Source organism: Cibotium barometz, chromosome 28 (assembly GCF_041138505.1).
Source record: "Cibotium barometz isolate CiBa-2024 chromosome 28, ASM4113850v1, whole genome shotgun sequence".
NCBI lineage: Eukaryota > Viridiplantae > Streptophyta > Polypodiopsida > Cyatheales > Cibotiaceae > Cibotium > Cibotium barometz.
Window position 1 is genome coordinate 25,183,812 of NC_141073.1, and position 8,322 is coordinate 25,192,133.

Below are 8,322 nucleotides of genomic sequence, written 5' to 3' on the forward strand. Positions count from 1 at the left end.
GGTGCTTGCCCTATGCAATTGATGGTGACAAGAATCCAAGGGAAGTGACCCTTCCTCCGCTTCATGTTGCAGCCAAAAATTGGCTGCAATGACATTCCTTCGATGAACTCCTAAAGCCTTGGCAACTTCTCTACCACTCATTTGATTGTCAACACCAGATGCGCCATTGTTGAGGCATACCACGACAATAGCCCGCTTTAAAAACAACTCGTTATTTGAATGGGGTGTCTTCACCTCAGATAATGTATGACAAATGTTAGAGAAAATGAGTCTCTCAACTGTCTCTGACGTGTGCTGCGACACTGAGAACGTTGGATGATGGAGGAGCTGTTGTAAAATATTTGTTTGAAGGCCCTCAAAAATCCCATTTGTTTGTTTGTTTGCGCCAGCACTGATGAGAAACTACTCTCTAGATTTTCTTTGCCTCTCGCTCATCAATGTCACCATCCTCACCCGTACGTGCCATCCTCTTCTCAATGCTTCTTTGTTCCCTCTTCTTTGCAACCTAGTAGTTTCGAAGACCTGGCAGAAGACCTGGTAGTTTCGAAGACCTGGCAGAAGTTCTCTCGGGATGTGTTGTGTGATAGACAATGGGGGAAGATATACAGCGCCTGTATTGCCATTCTATATACTATGAGACTCCATGTGGAGCTAGTTATGAGGGAGCTAGGAGGCTGAGGTCATTGCTACAAAGAAGACCATTAAAGCACAACTGTAGTATTCATGGAGAGAGAGAGAGAGGGAGAGAGGGAGATAGTACAGTTGAATATAGCTTGAGCTCAGGCGGGAAGAGAGGCCCTTTTGTGTAGGCGGGAAGCACAGGCTATGCTATGGCAGAGAGAGAGAGAGGCGAAGAGTGAGAGAGAGTGAGAGGGAGAGAGTGATTGTTGTAGGACGAGTGTAGACTCGTGGAGGAGAGAGAATATTCAAAAGCGTTTAATGGGCACGTCATTCCCTTAATGAATGCTCAATTGCATTTTCAAGCCCGCCTCTATTTCAAATTTAAGCCTCTTTCTCCTCCCAAAGGGGTGGCTAAAAGGAGTGTCCAAGACACTCCTTTTTGGCACCACCTATACATGCTTTCACCCTTTCTCATTTATCCACATCAGATCTCATCCACTCATATCTACCCATATCCACATCTCATCACATCATATTCATTCTCATCACATATATCACATCTATCCCAATTTACATCACATCTCATTCACTCACATCCCGATTCACATGACATCACATCTCATTCATTCACATCCCAATTCACATCACATCACATCTATTCACGTCCATCACATTCATTTACATCATATCCATTTACATCCATCACATCACATTCATTCATATCCATCACATTCATTCATTCATATCAACCACATTCATTCTCATAACCATCCCATTACATGCATTCTATCCACATTATATCACATCACTTCTATCCACATCATATCTCATTCATACACATCTCATCTCATTCATCCACATTCATCCAATCGTTCACATGTACGACTACTCACATCTATCCATACATTCATATCTATCACTTCACATCCACATATATTCATGTCACATCACATCTCTTTACATCACATCACATTCTTTCACATACACATCCATTCTTTCACATACATCCACATCCATTCTTTCTCATACTCATTGACATCCATTCTTCACATACTCATCCACATCCATTCTTCACATACACATTCACATCCACACATTCACATCCATTCTTCACATACACATTTACATCCATTTTCAGATACACATTCACATCCATTCACATCCCATATCATTCATTTACATCCCGATTCCCACATCACATCTCATTCACTCTTATCTCGTTTCACATCACATTACATCTCATCCATTCATTCATTCACATCTATCTGATTCACATCACATTACATCTCATCCATTCATTCACATGTATCTGATTCTTATTACATTAGATCTTATCCATTCATTCACATCTATCTGATTCTTATTACATTACATCTCATCCATTCATTCACATTTATCTGATTCTTATTACATTACATCTCATCCATTCAGTCACATCTATCTGATTCACATCACATTACATCTCATCCATTCATTCACATCTATCTGATTCACATCACATTACATCTCATCCATTCATTTACATCTATCTGATTCACATCACATCTCATCACATCTATTTTTCTATGCAAGTTTTCAGTTTGTTTTTCTTTTGAATACAAGGAGTATTTCTTGAATCAGTATCCCCAAAACTTCTTGATCGGAATTCTCAATTTCATACCAGAATTCCTCGAATTCTATAACCTTGATCCACATATCAATTCGAAGGGTCTCAAACTTAGTTTCAGATTTGGCAGGAGTTTTGAGTGTATCTTTCTAAACTGGTCACACCTTCTTTCCTGGAAACTGATGAAAGAGTTTGGTCTTGGTCATAGTCTGATTCAAGGTTCGAGTCGGATAAGATTTTTCTTGAACTATCTTTCTCGAAAAGGTTTGATAATTCAGTTACTATTTTACTGAATTTCTTTCTTTGAATCATCACTAAACTGATCTCTAAATTAGTTATTAATTCCAATGAGGAATAAATTAATCATTTATCTGAATATTTTGATCTCAATAGATTTTCTGAATTTTCTTTTTACAATCCGATAGCTCATAGAATTTAAACATAGAATTTGAGAATTCTAAAAAATTCTTTTTGCATCTATTTATGCATAAAAATCAACTTCAATGGGAATAACATTTTTATAAAAAAAATCCTTTTATGCATCTATTTATGCATAAGATCAAATTTAATAGGAATAACACTTTTAAAATAAAAAGAATTTCATTATGCATCTATTTATGCATGAAAATCAATTTTTATAAAAATAATGCTTTTGTAATAAGAAAATTTCTTTATGCATCTTTCTATGCATAAAAATCAAATTTAATAAGAATAACACTTTTGTATTAAAAAAATTTCATTTATGCATCTTTCTATGCATAAAAGTCAAATTCTATGCATCTTTCTATGCATCATTGATGAGGTTTATGAGTGAGGAATCAAGGAGGCTTGCAACTTCAATGTTTTGTTCATTGGTTCCTTTTGCAAGACTATTTCCTATTGTCGGGGTGAGGTTAGGTTGTCCCAATGACACCCAAGTGTCTATTGTCATGATGTTATGACTTGCTCGAGGGCTAATCAATGCACGCTTGCACACACTAAACATCATTGCTTGTAGGAAAATCCAACCATACCATGATAGAGTCTTCCAAAGGAGCCATGGGTGTTTCGGTTATTGTTTCAGCTTCAGATCCTGTGTCTGTTTCATATTCCTATTCACTTTCATCCTTTATTTGGGTCTCAGCTTTTCCAATGAGTATAATGGCACACTTGGCCCTCTGACAATTCTTAATGAGGGTTGTTTGGAAACTTGCGAATCTTGATAGTCCTGTTTTATGTAGTTCGTTATGTCCTTGTATAACTCAGGTTGAGCCATTAAAGGTGCAAGTGTTGATATGATTTTGGCTTTATCATGAGAGAAGAGCGTTCCTCCGAATGAGGTTTTGAGAGACTGTTTTAATCTTGTAAGGGTTTTATCGAATTCCTTATGTGCTTTCTCAAGCCTATAGTTTATACAATCTATCTTAAATGACTCTTCTCTGTAGAGAGTATGTCTTCCTCTTGAAAGGGAAAGCGATACTCCTCTAGGCTTTGTATCTTGGTTGCTGGTGTGTAGGTTTTGCATTATGAGACTGAATCACAATTGGTGACCTTGTAAGACATTCAACCATGCTAATCATGCACTCAGGCTCATTTTTTGCATTTTGCATATGTCATGTGATCATTATTATTCATTTGGGGTGGTTGGATGGGTTCTAGTTTCTTGATGGGTCTATATAGTGCACTGAGCGAAGAGTAAGAACTTTTCTCACCTCACTTAGTGATGTAGTAGAGCTTGTTTCATTCTGTGACTTCCTTTGGTTTGTTAGTTTTTCACTATGTTTACCCATGCGACGAGATCGAATTTTCTTTTGGGTTTTTGTATCCTGTGTTGCACATATGGGTGTTGAAGTTTGTGTGGTAGTCTTTGATGTGGATGCTTTTGCATCATGTATAGCTTTTGGCTTTGTCTTGTTTATGTCCTATTTTGGGTTTACTTCTACCAACTCCTTTTCCCTGTCTTTTACTTCTACCAACTCCTTTTCCCTGTCTTTTACTTCTACCAACTCCTTGGTTTCGACAGTTTGTTGTCCTTTGTTTTTCTTGGGTTGTTTAGAAGGTTTTGTTTTCTCTTTTGGGTTCTGTTTTAAAGCATGTTCTTCTACCCATGTTGAGGTGTTATCTTTTACACTCTTCTTGGCTATTTGTCGTGCCTTGGCTTGTAAGCATCTAAGCACATTTAATGGCACCGTGGACAATTGCCTGTTTTGTACACTTAAGATGTTAAGAGTTGTATTTTGTGAGACAAGTTGCATTGAAGCAACTCATCTTGGGCAATCCTAGAACATGTGATCAATGCCACACTGTTCACACATTAGTCTCACAAAAGGTGTCAGTGACTATGGGCATGGAAGTATTCCAAACTGTGCAGTCTGCCACCTTGTGAGGTCCATGATAATAGAAACATTGAAGCGTCCAATTAACTGCTTCCTGAGTAGTTTCTACCCTTTGGACTATTTTTGTTTGGTGCACAAGAGGTTTGAGTCCATCATGGATTAAGCAGGACACTTTTTATTATCATGGTGGTCAAAGGTTTTACAATAGATGCAATATAGAAAAACAGCTGGCTTTTGTTTGCACATTGTTTCCCTGTCAATGCATGCTCCACTTGAGAACTAACGTTTGCTTGTTCTCTTATTGACAACGTCATCTGAGTACGTAAAGCTCTTCTATTTTTGCTACTCAGTAGAGCTGAGTTGCATGCTGAGTACGGCTTGAGCATGGAGGGAAAGCTTCCCAAAGACCTTACTATTAAGGATTTGCCACCTGAGGAGTGGCTGACTGTCTTCAAAGTTCCCGAAAAGAAGAAGACAAAGGTCTTTCTGCATATGGTGCAGGATCACCTATACGACGCTTGCCATCTTTTGTACCAAAAAGTGTACCAGGCTTCGCCCTCTAATGGGGAACTAATGACAAAGTTTGCTAGGGGGTTTGCCTTTGAGAATTGTGCAGCTGCTAAAGCTCAACCCGAAAGAACCTATCCACAGCAGGGTGATTATTTGAATAACATTCATGGAGCATAAGCACTTGGAAGAATTTGGAAGAACTCTCAGGCACACTTGGCAGCTTTTTGAAGCACTATTAAGCACTCAGAAGCAAGAAAAGGCACTTAGAAGCACACAGAAACATTTAGATGCACTTGGAATGACATAAAATTACTTGGAACCACTATGAACCACTTAGAAGCACTTGTGATCACTTGAAGAAGTATGTCAAGCACTATAAAGCATGGTTAAGCAATATAGTGCACTGTCGGGCACTCAGAAGTGGTCTAAAAATGCTTAGAAGCACTAAGATGCACTCATGACTTGGAATTTCTTGGAATCACCATGAAGCCCTCAGAAGCATCTGAAATCAATTGTAAAGCTTCGTAAAGCACTATAGTGCATGGTTAAGCATTGTAATGCACTGTGAGGCACTTGCAAACATTTGGAAGCATGGTAAAGCACTCTAATGCCCTATCATACAAAATTTTAGTACTCTCAAAGCACTCTAAAAACCACTGACATTTAGAAATCAGTATCGTATAGAAGAGCATATCCGGATACACTATCAATCATATGCGAGAAACTATGTAGCTCTTATAACACACTCTCAACACAGTGATATACGTGAGGCAAATCGAGTAGATACACTGGTGGATGCAGTACATGCGCACTCTTGCCTATCCTCTTTCGAACAACATCTTTCTTGTTTGGGGAGATGCGAGTTTCCACCGACCAAAACTGAAACACGATTTCCCTTTGATTTCATTGGTGATGGTGCTTGCCCTATGCAATTGATGGTGACAAGAATCCAAGGGAAGTGACCCTTCCTCCGCTTCATGTTGCAGCCGAAAATTGGCTGCAATGACATTCCTTCGATGAACTCCTAAAGCCTTGGCAACTTCTCTACCACTCATTTGATTGTCAACACCAGATGTGCCATTGTTGAGGCATTCCACGATAATAGCCCGCTTTAAAAACAACTCGTTATTTGAATGGGGTGTCTTCACCTCAGATAATGTATGACAAATGTTAGAGAAAATGAGTCTCTCAACTGTCTCTGACGTGTGCTACAACACTGAGAACGTTGGATGATGGAGGAGCTATTGTAAAATATTTGTTTGAAGGCCCTCAAAAATCCCATTTGTTTGTTTGTTTGCGCCAGCACTGATCTGTAGATTTTCTTTGCCTCTCGCTCATCAATGTCACCATCCTCACGCGTACGTGCCATCCTCTTCTCAATGCTTCTTTGTTCCCTCTTCTTTGCAACCTAGTAGTTTCGAAGACCTGGCAGAAGACCTAGTAGTTTCGAAGACCTGGCAGAAGCTCTCTCGGGATGTGTTGTGTGATAGACAATGGGGGAAGATATACAGAGCCTGTATTGCCATTCTATATACTATGAGACTCCATGTGGAGCTAGTTATGAGGGAGCTAGGAGGCTGAGGTCATTGCTGCAAAGAAGACCATTAAAGCACAACTGTAGTCTTCATGGAGAGAGAGAGAGAGGGAGAGAGGGAGATAGTACAGTTGAATACAGCTTGCGCTCAGGCGGGAAGAGAGGCCCTTTTGTGTAGGCGGGAAGCACAGGCTATACTATGGCAGAGAGAGAGAGAGGCGGAGAGTGAGAGAGAGTGAGAGGGAGAGAGTGATTGTTGTAGGACGAGTGTAGACTCGTGGAGGAGAGAGAATATTCAAAAGCGTTTAATGGGCACGTCATTCCCTTAATGAATGCTCAGTTGTATTTTCAAGCCCGCCTCTATTTCAAATTTAAGCCTCTTTCTCCTCCCAAAGGGGTGGCTAAAAGGAGTGTCCAAGACACTCCTTTTTGGCACCACCTATACATGCTTTCACCCTTTCTCATTTATCCACATCAGATCTCATCCACTCATATCTACCCATATCCACATCTCATCACATCATATTCATTCTCATCACATATATCACATCTATCCCAATTTACATCACATCTCATTCACTCACATCCCGATTCACATGACATCACATCTCATTCATTCACATCCCAATTCACATCACATCACATCTATTCACGTCCATCACATTCATTTACATCATATCCATTTACATCCATCACATCACATTCATTCATATCCATCACATTCATTCATTCATATCAACCACATTCATTCTCATAACCATCCCATTACATGCATTCTATCCACATTATATCACATCACTTCTATCCACATCATATCTCATTCATACACATCTCATCTCATTCATCCACATTCATCCAATCGTTCACATGTACGACTACTCACATCTATCCATACATTCATATCTATCACTTCACATCCACATATATTCATGTCACATCACATCTCTTTACATCACATCACATTCTTTCACATACACATCCATTCTTTCACATACATCCACATCCATTCTTTCTCATACTCATTGACATCCATTCTTCACATACTCATCCACATCCATTCTTCACATACACATTCACATCCACACATTCACATCCATTCTTCACATACACATTTACATCCATTTTCAGATACACATTCACATCCATTCACATCCCATATCATTCATTTACATCCCGATTCCCACATCACATCTCATTCACTCTTATCTCGTTTCACATCACATTACATCTCATCCATTCATTCATTCACATCTATCTGATTCACATCACATTACATCTCATATTCATTCACATGTATCTGATTCTTATTACATTAGATCTCATCCATTCATTCACATCTATCTGATTCTTATTACATTACATCTCATCCATTCATTCACATTTATCTGATTCTTATTACATTACATCTCATCCATTCAGTCACATCTATCTGATTCACATCACATTACATCTCATCCATTCATTCACATCTATCTGATTCACATCACATTACATCTCATCCATTCATTTACATCTATCTGATTCACATCACATCTCATCACATCTATTTTTCTATGCAATTTTTCAGTTTGTTTTTCTTTTGAATACAAGGAGTATTTCTTGAATCAGTATCCCCAAAACTTCTTGATCGGAATTCTCAATTTCATACCAGAATTCCTCGAATTCTATAACCTTGATCCACATATCAATTCGAAGGGTCTCAAACTTAGTTTCAGATTTGGCAGGAGTTTTGAGTG